Source organism: Elephantulus edwardii, unplaced genomic scaffold, assembly GCF_000299155.1.
Source record: "Elephantulus edwardii isolate Elephantulus edwardi_28Jun2011 unplaced genomic scaffold, EleEdw1.0 scaffold00110, whole genome shotgun sequence".
Classification (NCBI taxonomy): Eukaryota; Metazoa; Chordata; class Mammalia; order Macroscelidea; family Macroscelididae; genus Elephantulus; species Elephantulus edwardii.
In genome coordinates, this window is record NW_006399860.1 from 7,975,334 (window position 1) to 7,994,734 (window position 19,401).

General features: G+C 38.9%; 1 protein-coding gene and 1 pseudogene across 2 annotated transcripts in view; one reads left to right on the forward strand and one right to left on the reverse strand.

Annotated features, from left to right (window-relative positions):
* The window catches only part of KCNT2 (potassium channel, subfamily T, member 2), a 734,552-nt gene that overhangs the window by 352,421 nt on the left and 362,730 nt on the right, over positions 1–19,401 (forward strand). The gene's annotated exons all lie outside the window — the stretch shown is intronic.
* LOC102853070 lies at positions 834–2,092 on the reverse strand (annotated as a pseudogene).

Below are 19,401 nucleotides of genomic sequence, written 5' to 3' on the forward strand. Positions count from 1 at the left end.
AAAGATTCTGGGCCTTCCTCTGACATACTTTGGACATGTTGCCAGGAGGGACGGGTCCTTGGAGAGGGACATCATGCTTGGGAGGGTGGAGGGACAGCGTAGGAGGGGAAGACCCTCTATGAGATGGATTGATTCGGTGACTGGGGTAGTCGGGATGGGTGGGTCAGAAGAGGTGCGGTTGGCGCAGGATAGAGCAGGGTTTAGAGCTGTTGTGCATTGGGTTGCTATGAGTTGGAAACGACTCAACGGCACATAACAACAACAACAACAACAACAACATTAATCATAGCATAGTGATGCTTTAAACAATAGATCAAAATTTTCTCTGTGATTTATCACCCCCAAACTTTGCTAAGGTGAAGTCAATTGTTGTAGTCAGTATGTTAATCCATCTAATTTAAATTTTACTGTTTTTGCGAACTCTACACATTTATCAACATTACATTTTTTCTTTTTCTTAGCCTAGTATTGTTGTTGTTCTTAGGTGCTTTCACGTCCACAATGACTAACAGCAACCCTATGAACAATGAATATGTACCTTACCATATTCTGTACCATTCTTATCATGTCTGATATGTTGTTGTGTGACATCAGTTTGGAACGGCCTCATAGTTGACTCTCCAGCAGGTCTTTAGAGACAGTAAATTACTTAGGAGGAGATTGCCTATCCTGATTCCATGGCTCAGTTGGTGGATTAAAACCACATGTTTTGGGAATTGCAGTGAACTTTCTTTACCACTTGTCCATCATAGCTTCCTATCCCTTTTTTTTTTTTTGGGGGAGGGTGGCAGGTGTTTATTGGTTTCCTCAGTTTAGAGATCTGGACACCCTGGTCACCTCTTCAAAGCCTCAACATTGTGAACTGCCCCTTCAGGGTCATTTTTATACATCATGAAGTAACCCTGCACCTGGGCAGAACTGATCTGGGTTGTAGTTTGAAGGACATGTTCTGCAAAGGTTTCAGCTAACGAAGGGGCTTGCCCTGGATAGAACCTCTGGAACATCTGGGTCAGCTGCCAATGTGAGCAGTAGCCAACATACTCCTTTAGGTCTACTCGTCCAGGACGGACCAGGCCAGGATCCAACCTGTCAACGTGGTTGGTTGTCATGAATAAGATGCGTGCCTCTGTGGAAGCCACACCATCCAAGGTATTGAGAAGTCCACTAAACGTGAGCCGACCTAGACCTTGGTACTTTACTGGGTTCTCCACAGCTATGTCCCAACTGAGGAAAGCAGCATCCACGTCCTCCAGGAGCATCAAGAAATGCTGCGGGGCCATGCTCAGCAAATGGTTGAGCCGGTCATCACAGAGGCTGGAGTCGGTGAGACTCAGCAGGCAGATGCTGTGCTCCAGCTCCCCAGCCAGGGCTATGATAAAACTGCTCTTTGCACAACCGGGGGGCCTATAAAGCAGGTAGCCACATCTATAGGGAATGCTTCGGTCAGTGTACCACTTGGGGTTATCAATGAATTCTCGGACATCTCTGAGAATCCTGTCAGCCAGACCCTGTTGTAGAACTACAGAACTCAGTGGCTGCCGGCGTTGTGGGTAGCCAAACTGGCGCACTCAGAGCCCACAGCTGTGTACATCAACGTCTTCCCTTCCTCCTGCTGTAGGGCCAGTGCTCGAGCTTCCTCCAAGATGTTGAAGAAAACCTTTCGGTCGGTGCCCAGGGCTGTAAAGGGGACAGTTTCCCAAGGAATGCCAGTCTGTAGGTCTACCATCTGCATCTCTAGACTTCGTTCCACTCTTATCCATTTCCCCTGGTACCAGATAAAATGGTTTCCAGGACTGGGAATAAATTCAGACTTGGTGGAGATGCGGCCACTTTCATCCTGAAGGTATGAAGTCTCGACACTGAGGTGCTGGCTTCGGGTACTGTGGCGGGTGAGCCAGCTTGGCAACCAACCATAGCTCCTGTCTCGAGCGGGGACTTCCAGTGTGATCATGCAATGGAGCTGGAATGCCACCATGCCCAGCTGGGCACCCTTCCGGGCCAGGGCAAGGGCTGTGCCCACACCTACCAGCCCAAATCTATCCCCAAAGTAGGGATTGTCCTTCAGAGTCAGAATGAAGTCTGAGAGGGGCATCTTGAAAGGAGTCTTACAGGCCTGGCAGCATTATCAGAACCAAACAGAATCCTGCCCATTTGCTCCTTCATCCACAGAATGACAAGGATTTGCTGAATTCTTCCCAGTAAATTGTGACCAGGTCTAATGATAGGCTGTAAGAACGCGAGGGGTCAGTACCAAATCTTTTCTGCCTCCCACACCTGGTCACTTTGCCTTGAGTCTGGCTTGCAGAACAGTGAGCTGACAGCAGTGACCTCGGCTCAGGCTCTAAGTTAGAATTCAGATTTCTAAAGGATACAGATTTCTAAACCATGAAGAGCCAGCAGATAAAGTCATCCCTTCCTTTTCCCCGAGCTCGCTCCCCGGCTCCCCCCTACCCCCCCCCCCCCCCCCCCCCCCCCCCCCCCCCCCCCCCCCCCCCCGAGCTCGCGCGTCCAGACGCGTGGTTTCCTATCTCTTTTTTTGTGTCCATCCATATTATAGAGGGTCTTTTTTTTTTCTGAACCTCTACCTTTCCAAGCATGATGTCCTTTCCCAAGGACTGACCCTTTTTAATAGCATGTCCAAATTATGTGACATGAAACTTCACCATCTTTACCTCCAAGAAACTTTCTGGTTACACTTTCTCCAAGACATATTTCTTTTTACTTTCAGCATTCTATGAGATATTCAGTACTCTTCTCTAACACCACAACTCAAAGACATCAATTCTTCTATCATTCTTGTATATTATTCAACTTTAGGATGCATAACAAGTAATTGAGAGATCATGGCTTGAATAAGGCAGACCTTAGTCTTTACACTGACATCATTGCTCTTTGATATTTAGAGAGATCTTTGACTGCAGTTTTACCCAATGGAACACATCTTTTTCTTCTTTTTCATTTTTATTGTATAGTGTCTTGCACACAAAATTTGTAATCATTGCTTCACACTATCCTTCATTCATATTGTTTCATATAATCATTTCCATTTATTGTGTTCTGTAAAATAATCACCATTGCACCATGTCCACCATTATCTCATCTTTGCAGATCCTTGCCAGTTCTTTCCAATTTCCTTTACTGCCTCCTGCCACCTGAAAAATTGTGTGACCCTATATTGTTCTCCCTGTTCATTTTCACTTCTATGCTCCTACCCTTTTCTCCCTTACATCCCCATACAAGTTTTACTAGTTTTATAATAATAGTTTTATGCGGTATTTGTCCTTATGAGTCTGAGTTAGTTCGCTCAGAATAATGCTCTCCAGTCTCTCCTAAGTTATGTAGTATTTTTTGAAATTGTATTCCATCATGTAAATGTCCTACAATTTCTCAATCTATGTGCCTGTGGTTAGTCACTTGGGTAGTTTCCAAGTTTTTGCAATGGTAAGTAACCCTGCTATGTACATTGGTGTATGAATCTGTGTTTGTATCCCAGTCCTAATTTCATTAAGGTATATTCCTAGCAGTGGGATAGCTGTGTCATATGCAGTTTCTATGTTCACCTTTTTGATGAACTGCCTTCCTGAGTGGCTGTACCATTTTATAATTAAACCAACAGTGTATGAGTTCCTAATTCTCCACATCCTCTCCAACATTTGTTTTCTCTTCTGTTAAATTTTGCCACTGCTACAGGAGTGAGATGGTATCACAATGTGGTTTGATTTGCATCTCTCTTATTGCCAGTGATTTTGAACATTTCCTTACCTGTCTGTTGGCCATCTGAATGTTTTCCTTCTTGAAAAATCTTTCCATTTCTTTTCTCAATTTTGTAGTTGGGTTATCTGTCTTTTTCTTGTGGAGACCTTGTAGTATTCTATAAATTTTTGTGATGAAACATTTGTCTGAGATGGTATTGCTAAATGTTTTCTCCCAGTCAGGAGGCTTTCTTTTCACCCTGTTAGAAAAAGGTTTTTTTTATGTACTTAGAGATTTAGTCTTTGGAAGTCTCATTCATCTATTGTATCCTCTTCTCACTGTATATTTCTGGATGTATTTGTCATCCTTTTTATTACAAAGAGTAGGCCTTCTAAGTTTGGTCCCGTTTTGTCTCTTATGATCTTTACAGTTTGGTGCTTTAACTCTAGGTCTCTGATCCACTTTGAATTGATTTTTGTATATAGTGTGAGATGTGGATTATACTTCAGCTTTCTGAAAGTATATATCCACTTTTGCTAGAACCATTTGCTGAAGGGATTATCATTTCCCTGTTTGATATGTTTTGGTTCCTTGCCAAATATCAGTTTACCATAGGAAGAAAAGTTAGTTTCTGCATTCTTGATTTACAGCACATAGTTTTTAAAAAGGCAATCTGTGAGCTTCGCTTTGCTTTTTAAAATTGTTTTCATTCATGCACTTCATGTTTTATACACTTTCAATAAATTCTCTTTCATAAAGTCATTCATATACATTGACTTTTTCTATTCCTTCACCACTCCCTCATCCACCCAATAAAATCTTACTAACCAAGTGATTCCCAGCCTTCTAATTTTCCCCCCTTTTCCCCTTTCAGTTTTGAACATAAAAATCCCATATGCCTCAGTTATGGATGTTAGAACTAAGACATGAACAGAGATATGTATACCTTTTTGTGAGCAACGTCATTCACAATAGCAAAAAAATGGAAACAACTCAAATGCCTACCAACAAATGAATGTATGGAGAAATTGTGGAACATTCACAGAATGGAATACTATGCAGCATTAAGAAACAATAATTTCATAAAATGCAGTATAATATATGAGAGAATCTAGTGAGAATTATGCTGATTGCAATAACTCAGTATTATAAGGACAAATAATGCATAAAAACAGTATTGTAAAAATAGAAAGATAACTGAGCAGTACCACCTTTTGATACCTTATTTGTTGATGCTGAGGGTGCTGATTTTGGATCTAAGCAAGATGAAATCGTTGACAACTTCAATCTTTTCTCCATCTTTTTGCCGTTTGACCCACTGGTGAGGATTTTTGTATTCTTATTGTTCAGATGTAATATACATTGGAAAAAACACAGTTTTTAATCTTTTGAAGTAAGTGTTTCAAATTTTCATTAAGAAGCACTCTGGATGTAGTTTCTACAAAACAGTTGCTTTTTAACTTGGCAGTTTAAGTTAAATTAACAATATATTTATAATATTTATATTGCCAATGAATAAAGGGTGAAGGAGAACAGAGCCTTTAAAATTTGATGCTGGTAAAGAGTTTTACAATGAAAATACAATGGCTCAAATTAATTAAGTAAAAAGTTATAATATATTTAGATGGGTCAGTCATACAATTGTCTAAACAGATTTGTTGTTAGGTCCCATCAAGTCAATTAATGGATCTGAACCCTGTACTATCTGGTGCCATCTTCACACTTCCTGACACACTCAAGCTTGTTGTGATAGTCCATGTGTCAACCTACCAGGTCAAAGGTCCTTTTATTCACTGACCCTCCACTCTTCCACGCATCATGTCCCTCTCCAAGGAATAGCTTCTCCCAGCAACATACCTGGAGAATATAAGATGAGGCCTCACTTTTCTTGCCTCCAAAAAGCACTTTGGATGCACTCTAAGACATACATATTTGTTCTTTTGGCAGCCCATGGGATGTTCAGTGCTCTTCTCAAAATCACCAATTTTTCCTCTGTTGTCTTTGTTCACTGTCCAGCTTTTTAGATGAATAGTACATGATTGGAAAGACCATGGCCTTAATCAGATACACCTTAGTCCTCAAACTGACATTATTACTCCTTGATAATTTGGAGAGGTCTCTAACTGCAGGTTTTCCCAGTGCCATACATATCCTAATTTCCTGATTTCTGGTACCAGGAATATAAATTGTGGATCCAAGTAAGATGAAGTTGTTGACAGTTTCAGTCATGATGTTGTCTATTAATCCAGTTGTAAGAATCTTTGTTTTCTTAAAATTGAGATGCAATCTATATTGAAGGCTATATTCCTTGGTCTTTTGCACCAAGCAGAATTGTTGTTGTTGTTATATGCTGTCAAGTCACTTGTGACTCAGTGACACTATATACAACAGTTCTAAAACCTGTTCTATCCTGTGCCTACTTTATTATCTGTGACACACCCACCCTGATTATCCCACTCACTCTGTCAAACCTCAAATTATTATACTTAAGGATGCAATAGGCAGAATATTGAATTATTCAGGAAGCATCAAAAGAATAAAAATGAGCATACAAAGTCACTGCACCAAAAGGTACAGTGTCTGATACAGGAAGAATTTAATGAAACAACATGTGATCAAAAGGCAACAGTGATGAAGGAGGGAGTTCAAGCTGCTTTGAAGGAATTGGCAAGAAGGAAGATCATAGGCATTGATGAAATACTAATAGAAATATTTCAATATATGCTGTCCTGGATGTGCTCACTAAGTTGTGCCAAGAAATCTGGAGGGTAACAACCTAACCAACTGACTGGAAGAGATCCATATCTGTTCCCATTCCAAAAAAGGATGGTCCAACACCCAACAGTTGTTGTTGTTATGTGCCATCGAGTCACCTGCAACTCTAGCGACTCTATGTACAGCAGCCCTAAACCCTGCTCTACCCTCTGCCAATATTATTGTCTCTGACACACCTACCCCCATTACCCCAGTTACTGAATCAATCCATCTCATCAAGGGTATTCCTCTCCTGCGCTGTCTCTCCACCCTCCCAAGTATAACGTCCCTCTCCAAGGACTGGTCCCGCCTTAAAACATGTCCAGAGTATGTCTGACAAAGCTTCAGAACCCTCGCCTCCAAGGAGCTGCCTGGTTTCAGCCTTTCCATAGTACTAGGGATATTATAGCTAATGTTAGATAGATCTTGGCTAAAAGCAGGGAGTACTAGAGGAAGGTCTATTTGGGTTTCATTCACTATGCAAAGGCATTTGACTGTGTAGATCACAACAAACTGTGGCTGACTCTGAGAAGAATGGAAATCCCAGAACATTTGGTTGTGTTTATGTGAAACCTATACTTGGACCAAAAGACAGTTATCAGGACAAAGCAAGGAAACATTGCATGGTTCAAAATTGGGAAGGGTGTGTGTCAGTGATGTGCCCTAAATCCATAAGTTTTTGGTCTATATGCAGTACAGATTATCCAGAAGGCTGAGCTATATGAGGAGAAATGTGGCATGAGGATTAGAAGAAGACTCATCAATAATCTGCGTTATGCAGTTGATTCAACCTTGCTTGCTGAAACTGAGAAGGATCTGAAGCACTTGCTGTGGAAGGTCAAGGACTGCAGCCTTCAATATGCATTGAAGAAAACAAAGATTCTCACCAATGGGCAATTGGCATTATCGTGATGGATGGTGAAGATATGGAGATTGTTAACAGCTTTAATTTGCTTGTCTCCACAATCAACACTCTTGGTACCAGCAGCAAGATAAATTTCATTGGGAAAGTCTGCTGTCAGAGACCCCTCCAAGGTACTGAAGAGCAACATTGTCAGTCTGGAAACTAAGGGGCTCCTGATCCAGGCCATAATCTTTACAGTTACTTGCTATACATCAGAAGCTTGACAATGCCTAGGGATGATAGAAGGAGAATTGATGCCTTTGAGCTTTGGTGCTGGAGAAGAGTACTGAATATATCATGTACTGCTAGGAGAACAAACAGGCTCATCCTAGCAAGGGTGAGACTATTTTTTTTTTCTTGGAGACATAGATTCTGAAGCTTTGTCTTCATACATACTTTGGACATGTTGCAAGACAGGACCAGTTCTTGGAGAGGGACATCATTCTTGGGAGCATTGAGGGACAGCACAAGAAAGGAAGACCCTTAATGAGATGGATTGATTCAGTGACTGGGGTAATGGTGGTAGGCGTGTCAGAGAAAATAAGATTGACACAGGAGAGAGCAGGGTTTAGGGCTGTTGTATATAGGATCACTGTGAGTTGCAGGTGACTCAAGGACACATAACAAGGCCAAACCCGTTTGTTCTCTTAACAGTCCATGGAATACTCAGTACTCTTCTACACCTGTCAGCTCAAAGGCATCAATTATCCTTCTATCCTCCCTATTCATTGGTCAGCTCTCAGATGTATAATAAGTAATTGCAAAGACCATGGCCTACACCTAGCGCACCCTAGTGTCCAGACACACATAGTTGTTTTTCAGTACTTAGGAGAGGTCTCCGACAGCCAACTTGGGAAATTATAGAAGAATATCATTAGTAACACATGAAAGCAAAGTCTTTGTGAGCAATATCCAAAAATTACTGGAACAGCACATCAACAGAGAACTATAAGAGATATAGGCTGGGCTTAGGAGAGGTCATGGCACCGTGAACATTGTTGGCTAAAAGCAGAGAGTACCAGAGGAATGTCTATATGTGTTTCATTAACTATGCCAAGACATATGATTATTTAGATCATAACACATTTTGGCTCACCTTGAGAAGAATGGGAATCTCTGAATATTTGATTGTCCTCATGTGAAACCTATATACTTGGACAAGGAAGAGGTCATAAGAACAGAATAAGGAAAACAATGCATGATCTAAAATCAGAAGAGGAGTGTGTCTGGGATGTGTCCTGTATCCACACCTTTTCAATCTGTTTGTGTAACAGATAATTTGGGAGGCTGGATTTTATAAGGAGGAATGTGGTATCAGCATTGGATGAAAACTCATCAACACCTGCATTATACAGATGACACAACCTTGCTTGCTAAAACTGAGGAGGACCTGAAGCACTTGCTGCAGAAGGTCAAGGACTGTAGTCTTCAATATGAATTGAAGCTCGACATCAAGAAGCAAAGATTCTCACCACTAGTACAATTGACAGCACCATGATAGATAGAGAAGATACTGAGGTTGTTGACAATTTCCAGTTGCTTGGCTCCTCAGTCTATACTCTTGTCATCAGCAGTCAAGAAATCAAGAGAAAAATTACTCTGGAGAAAATGACTGTCAGTGACCTCTTCTCCAAAGTACTAAAAAGCAATGATATCAATCTAGAGACTAAGAAATACCTACTTAGGCCATGATCTTTGCAATTTCTTATTATGCATCAGAGACCTGAACAATGACTAAAGACGACAGAAGTAATGCTTTGAGTTGTGATGCTGTTGAAGAGTACTGAAAATATCATGCCAAAAGAGCAAACAAGTTTATCCTGGAGAGGGTGAAACCAAGCTGCTTCATGGAGGTAAGGATTTTGGAGCTCCGTCTCACATCCTTTGTACATGTTGCCACGATGTGCCAGTCCTTGGCGAAAGACATCATCCTTGGAAGGGTTGAGAGTCAGCTGAGGAAAGGAAGACCCAAATTAGATGGATTTACACAGTAACTGAGTTAATAGGGATAAGTGTGTTGGCGACAGTTAGACTGGTTCAAGATAGGACCAGGTTCAAAGGTAGTATACTTAGGGTTACTATAAGTCACAGGCAATGCAGTACCACTCGACAACAATAACAACAACGACAATAAATTATTTGAGAAGAATTGAGAGTTTAACGATTCGTTTTTTTCTTCTTACTGATACAAATGTGTGAAGAGGTGGTTGAGGAAGGATGAAAAAATAAATTTACAATTGACTTCTTTAGAATTAATAGTAGAGAGGCTACCAGAGTATGTAGATAATAACAAAATGGCTGCAATTTTTGCTTGTGCTGATATACACTCATTTAGGTGTATACCAGGAATGGGTGAATTATGTAGGATTTGACAATATATTCCTTGATTCTGTAAGTCATGACTCCATTCCAGGAAAGAATGACTACTATGTCCAGTCAAAAGCACTGATACTATAGTGCATTGACTGCTGTGCTGCTAAACAAAAGGTTGATGTTTTCAGACCACTAACTATAATGAAAGATCAACAGTCTCCCGCATAAAGATTTATGGCCTCAGAAACCAATGCAGAGTCACTATGAATTGGAATACATATGAAGGCAGTTAGCTGGATCACGTCTTGACTGAGACCAGGGATATTTTTGTTGAATTGATTTTTAAACTCATTTTTTAAACTTTATGACTGATGCCATGCCTAAGTTATATTTTCTATACATGCCATGAAACAAAATAAGATGGATTTCTACATCTGAGATGCTGTATTTTCTGGGTATTTATGTTGTTCTTGATTGCATTCGAGTCGAGCACTATTCATAGTGACCCTATGAACAAAAGTCCTGAAGCGTCATTACAACTATTGACATTTATCAAAATTCATAGAGTTTCCAGAGGCATGTTATTTAGGAAGTGAATGCCACTCCTGCTTCCAAACCTGTCATGCGTGTTATTGCATTTATATGCCACTGAGTCGCTTGTGATGCATAGTGAACCTATGTACACCAGCTCTGAACTCATCCCTGTCCCAAGCCAGTCCCACGAACTCCAACTCACCAACCCCCCTTTGTCCCAGTTACTGTATCAATCCATCTCATCGGGGTCTTTCTCTCCTGTACTGTCCCTCCACCCTTCTAAGCATGATGGTATTCTCCAAGGACCAATCTCTCCTGGCCATGTGCCCAAAGTAAGTGAGGCAGTGCTTAAAAATCCTAGCCTCCAAGGAAAGACTTGGCTTCATCCTCTTCAAGACAGACCTATTTGTTTTCTTGGCATATGAATGTTGTTGTTGTTATGTGTCATCGAGTTACTTGAGACTCATAGCGACCCTATGTACAACAGCCCTAAACCATGCTCTATCTCTTGCTTACCTTATTGTCTCTGACACACCTATCCCTGTTACCACAGTGACAGAATCAGTTCATCTTATCAAAGGTCTTCCTCTCCTGCACTGTCACTCCACCCTTCCAAGCATGACATCCCTCTCCAAGGACTGATTCTGCCTTACAACATGGCCAATGTATGTCAGATGGAGCTTCAGAATCCTTACCTCCGAGGAGCAGCCTTTCTCTCCAGGAGGAACTTGTTTATTCTCCTTGCAGTCCATGGTATATTAAATACTCTCCTCCAGCACCGAAGTTCAGAGGCATCAATTATCCTTCTATCAACCCTAGTCGTTGTCCAGCTCTCTGATGCATAGCAAGTAATAGCAAAGTCCATGGCCTGTATCAGGCACACCTTAGTCTCCAGACTGACATTGTTGCTCCTCAGTACTTTGGCGAGGTTTCTGACAGCTGACTTTCTCAATGCAATTCATCTTTTAATTTCCTGGCTTCTGGTACCAAGAGTATTGATTGTAGAGTCAAGCAAACTAAAGCTGTCAACATTCTCAATCTTTTCACCATCTATCATGATGTTGTGAATAGGCTGACTGGTGAGAATTTTTGTTTTCTTGATGTTTAGCTTCAATCCATATTGAAGGATGCAATCCTTGACCTTCTTCAGCAAGTGCTTCAGGTCCTGCTCAGTTTCAACAAGCAGGGTTGTGTCATCTATAGTACTATGTAAAGTGTTTTGAAGAATTATTTAAAGCAGTCTTCTGATTTATGATGACACTCTTATTTTAGGTTAGGTACAATTTGCATTTACATATAATTTTCCAAGTATTCTTTTATAAATATAGTAATCAATATATATTTAAGCTTGAGTTACTCAAATTTACATTTTGGTAGCAACACTTTCCAAGTTATATTACTCATTCAAGAAGTATTTATTTCGTGCTTAATATGTGCTAAATGCTAATCTAGACATAGGAGAAGAAGCTTTGAACAAAATAAAGTATATACAATTAAGGAGTTTATAATCTAGTGAAGGCAGTGTAAAACTTTATACTATAAAGCTTATGGTGAACGTCATCAAGAGATGTTCAGTAAAGCAAAGAAATGAACAATGAGTGGCTCTGATGAAATGACTCATAAGCTCTTAGGGAAGGAGAATTGTTAATTGTAGGGAATAATCACAATTGCAAACAGAGTTTAGTAGGCTACACATGTTTAAGGAATAACACAAGATCAATGTGGTTGTATGGATGATGGTGCATTATGGTTCACTCTCAAAGATAAGGCCTTCAAAAATTAATGGGCTTTTCAGATCTTATTTATGTTTAAAAAATTATGTACGTCTAAAAAGGGAGGGAAGAAACACATTAAGAAATCATAGAGGAGTATTGTGTTCATGAGAGGAATATTGTGTTCATGTGGGAACTCAGGTGGCCTGTTAGTAAGGATTTAGGCAGGAGGTTGGAAACCATCAATGGCTCCACAGAAGAAATATGTGAAGTCTCATCTCCTTTTTACAGGTTCTATAACCTGTAAAATAATTGTAACCTGTAAATAACCCACTGAAGGGTCAACTTTGCATTGTTTTGAGTCCATGGCATACAACACCGCCAACGTTGTTAGATATTTAAGTATTATATTTTGTTTGTGGAAATGTAGCATTAAATTAATTCATTTATTATAGAATATTTATTGCATTCTAAAATACTATTTTAACAGCAATATTTATTAAATGTAATGTCGTAGTTATCTGTGAACATAAGGAATGGCTCATTTAATGAGACCCTAAGAGAAACCAGCTGGTGAGTTTATTTAAAATCGGAGACTAACTCTGAAAGTAATTCAATGTGTTCAACTTAATGTCTCCTATTTTTAAAATTAATTTTATGTTTATTTTGTACAATATCATACTTACAGCAACTGAGGTACAATTATGTATTTTACCTGTGCATGTTGTATGACTTACTGTATACCCTTAAACTTGGGTAAGGTTAATGTTACATATGTGAAAACAAAGCTGACATGAGTCTTCCCAGAGTATGTAAAATGGCATTTTATATAAAGAATTATTAAAAGAATTATTGTAAGCATAGATTTAAGTAGAACTATACGCTCACTCAACATTTCTTAAGTTAAAAGAACTGAATTACAAATGCCAAGACTTGAGTTACAATATTTAAGGATGCTATAAGCAGTATATGGAATGATCTAGGAAGCATTAAAATAAAAGATGGAAGGAGTATATAGAGTCATTATACCAAAAAGAACTGGCTTATATGGAAAATTTTTATGAAATAACATATGATCAATAGGCAATGTTGATGGAGGAAGTTTAAACTGCTCTAAAAAATTGGTAAAAAATAAAACCCTAGGAATTGATGAAATATTAATTGATATATTTTATTTAAATAAACAGATGCAGCCCTGGACATGTTCACTAGGTGGTACCAAGAATCTGGAGGGCAGCCACCATACCAACTGCCTGGAAGTAAAACATATTTATTTCCATTTAAAAAAAAGTGATCTGACAAAAGTATGGAAATTATCGGACAGTATCACCAATGTCACACTTAAGCAAAATCCTACTGAAGATCATCCAAAAACAATTGTAACTGTACATTGATGAGGGACATCATTTCCAATGTCAGAAGTATCTTGTTGAAAGCAGAGAGTACCAGAAAAATGTCAATCTGTGTTTCACAAACTATGCAAAGGCACTTGACTGTGTAAATCACAACAAATTGTGGCTAACTTTGAGAAGAAAGGGAATCCCAGAACACTTGGACCACAAAGCAGTCTTCAGAACAGGGCAAGGAGGCACTGCATGGTTCAGAATTAGGAAAGGAGTATTAGGAATGACTCCTTTCTCCCTACCTTTTCAATCTATATGAAGAATAGATCACTTGACAGGCTAGACTTTGTGAAGATAATGTGGTATCAGGATTGGAGGAAGACTCATCAGCATTCTGTGTTATGCAGATGACACAAACCTGCTAGCTGAAAATGAGGAGAACCTAAAAAGTTTTCTTCAAAAGGTACAAAACACTGTAGTCTTCAATATGCATTTAACATCAAGAAGACAAAGATTTAAAAATATCGTTTAATGGATTTCAACATCAAGAAGACAAAGATTCTCACCACTGGGTCAATTGGGACCACCATGGGGGAAATTGAGATTGTTAACAATTTCTGCTTACTTACCTCTACAGTCAATATTTTGGGCACCAGCAGTCAGGATTGGTGCACCAGTCTAGGCCATAATTTTTGCAATATTTTGCTGTGCATCAGAAAGCTAGATAATAATTAATGACGACAGAAAAAGAATTAACACCTTTGATTGTGGTGCTGGAGGAGAGTCTTGAACATACCATACACTGCCAAGAGAACAAACAGGTCTTTCCTTGTTTTCCTTGTTGATGTGTCCATCAACAAACAAACAGATAGAGAAGCTCTAGTATATTCACATAATGGAATACTAAGCAGCGTTGAAAAAACAAGGAACTCATGAAATATTTTATAAAATGGATGATCCTGGAGGATGTCATGCTGAGTGAAATATCTGTCACAAAAGGACAAATGTTACATAGGACCACTGTTGTAAAACTGGACTGACATCAGGGTTGAGGGAAGACAGAAAAGGAAGGGAGGAATTATATATATTGCATTGAAACAGATAAGGGAGAGAACTGTTTAAAAGGGATATATTAACGGGTTGTCTTCTCATTACAGAAGTCCAGAATGAAGGCTGCGTAGTGGAGTGGACTTGGAGGGGAAGGATTGCATAACAATGAAAGAGTTTTTCTTTCTTTTCAAGGAGAAGAGTGAACTGGGGGAGGAGGTGGGTAGGGAGAAAAGTGCAACAATGAATGACTGGAAACCCTAAGTCTTACTAAATTTTCATTAAAATGAATTAAAAAATTCAAAAAGTGTAGATATATAGGTTATTCTAGCTCTTTTCATTTATGTTTTGTAATTTGGTGAACTGGCACAGTGTTGTGGAATGCTTCTTATGAGGAGTAAATTTCTACACCTCTATAATCTAAGCTGGCCTTGTGACCTGCTTTGCAATGAAAACAGCTAACCTCCAGAGATTTTGCAGCCCCCGTTTTCAACCTTTTTGAATACTGTGTTCAATCTATATGATGAGTAAATTATCCGAGAAGCTGGACTCTGTGGAGAGGAGTGTGGCATCAGGATTGGAGGGAGACTCATCAATAAACTGTGTTATGTCGATGACACCACCTTGCTTCCAGAATGTGAAGATTTGAAACACTTGTTGCAAAAGATCAAGGAATGAAGCCTTCAGTATGGATTGCATCTCAATATCAAGAAAACAAAGATTCTTACCACTGGACCAATAGGCAGTGTCATGATGGATGGATAGGAGACTGAAACTGTCAACAGCTTCATCTTGCTTGGATCCACAGTTAAAGCGCTGGTACGAGCATTCAGGAAATAAAGAAATACATTGCAATGGGAAAATCTGCAGTTAGGGACCTTTCCAAATTATTGAGGAATAGTGATTTCAATTTGAGGACTAAATAGCATCTGATTCAAGTTGTGGTTTTTCAAATTACTAGCTATGCATCCAATACCTGGACAATGAATAAGGATGACAGAAAAAGAATTGATGCCTTTGAGCTGTGGTGTTGGAGAAGAGCACTGAACATTCCATGGATGGCCAAGAAAACTAATAGGTATGTCTTGGAAAGGGTGCAGCCAGAGTGCTCTTTGAAGGCAAGAATAATGAGGCCTCACCTAACATACACGGAACATGTTGCTAGCAGGTGCTATTCCTTGGAGAGGGACATGATGTTGGGAAAGGTGGAGGTTCAGTGAAAGAGAGGAAGAACTTCAACCAGGTAGATTAACATGGTGGCTGCTGCAATGGGCTCTTGTGTGTCAGGAAGTATGGGGATGGTGCAAAACAGAACTGGTTTCAGATCTTTTGTTCATAGGGTCGCTACGAGTCGTACTCAACTTAATGGCACCTAACAATAACAATCATGTGGGAAACGACTGATATTAGTAGAGGACAAAAAGTTACATGGAGAAACTAAAGCACCTCAGCCAACACCCAACACTGACTGTCAAGTACAGAATTGAAGGCATCTTAGATTTTTCAGCTGAACCACTAGGCCATGCATGAATGATTTCAGGGAAGCTTCCCAAAGAATTCATAGGATCGTTCAGGATGATAACTTGCCACTGTTACAAGCAAATACATTTTGAAAAGGTTTTGTACCCTAATAAAAACTGAAAAAGCAGAAACATTAACCTAATATACAATCTCAAATTTGTTTGGCATTTACTAATTGAGTTTGATTAAACCAAGATAATTGGTCCTTTCAGGAATTCTGTATTGAGTGACTAAGAAGCATTTTGTGTTACACATGTGTATGTTCATGTGTGTGTATGTGTGTTATTGTTGAGTGCCATCAAGTTGGAATCAAGCCATAGCCAACCCTCCAGTATTTTCAGAGTCAGTAAATCACATGAGAGGAGATTGCTCATTTGGAGCAGATAGTCGATATTAATTATGTACCTTTCCATTGGCAGTGCAATTCCTTACCAATAAGCTAGCCAATGGCCACTTAGAATGTGAATATTTCTGAGCAATATTATTATCACATGCAAGCAAAATACTGCTGAAAATCATTAAAAATAATTATAACAGTACATAGAGAACTGCCAGAAGTTCAATTTGATTGTAAAAGACCTTGTGGCATATTATTGCTATTGTTAGATGAATCCTGGATGGAAGAGAAGAATATTAGAAGAATGTCTATTTGTGCTTTACTGACTATACAAAAACATTTAATTTTGTGAATCATAGCACATCATGGCTTATATTGACAAGAATTGGAATGTCAGAACACTTATTTGTACTCATGCAAAACTAATATCTAAATGAACAACTGTTGTATGAACAGAGTAAGAGAACAGTACATGGTGTAAAATTAAGAAAGGTGTGCAAAAGAATGTATATTTTCTGCATGCCTATTAAATCTCTATGGTGAGCAAATGATTTCATAAGATGAACCCTTGAAGAAGACTGTGATATCAGGAAGACTCATCAATAATCTTAATTATTCAGATGACACAACCTTGCTTCCTGAAAGTGAGGAGGATTTGAAACACTTGTTGCAATAGATCAAACACTGCAGCCTTCAACATGAACATATCAGCATTAAGAAACAAAAATTCTCATGACTGTACCAACTGCCAATATCAGGATAGAAGAAGAGTAGATTAAAAGTGTCAAGGACTTCATCTGACTTCAATCCACAATCAATCCACTTGGTACCAGAAGTCAGGAGATCAGGAGGCTACTGTACTGGAAAAGATGAAGGAAAGTATTATAATGAAATGTGCAAAGACTTGAAAAGAGGAAGCTAAAAGAATATACTCAATATTTACTGAGCTTTAAGAATGGAAGGGAAAACTAATGACTCAGATTGCTATACTGAAGGATTCTTTGAGCAAAATGTTCAATGACAAGGGAAGCATTAAAAAAAAAAATAAAAGATGGACTATGTATAGCCAATGCATTAAAGTGAAATAAAAAACATGGAAATATTTCAAGAAATAGTATATGACTAAGAGCTATGGCACTGATGAAAGAAATCAGAGTTCCTCCAAAAACACTGGAAAAATAGAAGACCCCAGGAGCTGGAATAACAACTGAGAATTTAGTAAACATAAGGAAATGTAGATGTACTTATTCCTGTGTCCCAAGAAATTTGTAAGACAACTGCATGGTCAACCTTTAGAAAAATTCTTATTGTTTTTCCCTCTTTACAAAGGAAAGGTGATGCAACAGAGGTAGATTAAATTCATTAAGTTAGAGAACAATATAATTACTACCAAAAGCAGGTAAAATCTTGCTAAAAATATTTAGTGACTCAAAAGTACATTTACAGGAAACTGTCAATAATTCAAAGTTGATTCTGTAAAGACCATGAATCAAGGTTATATGTTGTTGTTGTCATGTATCATCAAGTCGCTTGCAACTCTTCTTCTAATCCTATTGCCATGTTCTTTTTAGTTAGTATAGTGCACCCACTGGAACAATTTGCTGAGCATACAGATTGGGTAAGTAAAATGAATGTGGCTTTAGGATTTGAGAATGGCTTTTTAGTAACCTACATTGTACTTAGAGAAAAGATTGAAACTCTCAATATCTTTATCTTACTTGGATCCACAATCAATACCCCTGCTACCAGGAGTCAGGAAATCTGGAGACATATTGCACAGGGAAAGTCTGCAGTCAGGGACCTCTCCCAATTAGTTGAGTAGTGATGATATCATTTTGAGGACCAAGATATGCCTAATACAGGCCATGGTCTTTCCAATCACTTGTTAAACACCTGAGAGATGGACAGTGAATAAGGATGACAGAGAAAAAGTAATGTCTTTGAGGTATAGTATTGGACAAGAGTACTGAACATGGACTTCCAAAAGAACCAACACATATGTCTTGGAGAAAGAGCATCCAGAGTGTTCTTTAGAGGTAAAGATGATAAAGCTTTGTCATACTTACTTCAGACATATTATTGAGAGGGGCTAGTTTTGAAGAGGGACATAATAATCAGAAGGGTGGAGGGTAGGCAAAGGAGAGGAAGACAGTCAGTGACTAACACAATGGGCTCCAATGTGTCATAAAGTGTTAAGATGGCACAGAATAGGAGGGTGTTTAGTCAGATCTGTTGTTCATAGAGTCACTATGGGCGGTACTCGACTTGCTGGCACCTAACAACAGCAACAACAACATTATACAGTTGGGACAACATTGCTTGTGCAAAGTGGAGGATTTGAACACATACTGAATGTCACTGACTACTGCCTTCATTATAGACTACACTACACCATAAAGAAACAGAATCCCAACCACTAGACCAGTAGGTAACATCGTGAGAGATAGATTAAAGGGTAAAAGCTATCATTAATTTTATTTTACTTGTATCCACAATCAACACTCATGGTAACAGTAACCAATTAAAAAAAGATACAGTGCATTGGAAAAAATCTGTTGTCAAAAACCTTTTTTATTTTAAAAACAAGGATATCACTTCAAAAACTATGGTACATTCATCCCAGTCTTGATGTTTTCATTTACTTCATATACATGTAAAATTTGTATACATATACATACACATATACATACTGCATAAGAAAAACCAAAGAAAAATCAGTGTCTCTGTAATGTGAGATTCATTAGTAATATTGAATATGCCATGGACTGCCAAATGAACAAACTCATCTGTCTTTCAGTTAAGTACAAGCCAACTGTTCTTTAGAAGCAAAGATGATAAGACTTGGCCTTGTACTTTGGGCATATTGCCAGGAATGAACAATTCCTGGAGAAGAATACCATGTTTGGAAAAGTAGAAGGTCAGAGAAAGAGAGGAAGGCCCAAAATGAGATGTATCGGCAAAGAAACTTTAATAATCAGTTGAAAAACAGATATTTTGAGGATGGGCAGGATTGACCAAGGTTTATCTGTTGTACATAGAGTTGCTATGATTCAGAGTCGCCTTGACAACATCTAGAAATATTAACCAAAAGGTCAAGGTTCCAACCCACCAGCTGTTCCACCAGAGAAACATAGCAATAAAAATACACAGTCTTGGAAACCCTGTGGGCAGTTCTACTCCATCCTATAAGGTTGCTTTGAGATGCAATTGATTAAGTTTGGTTTTGATTCTCCAATATTGCAT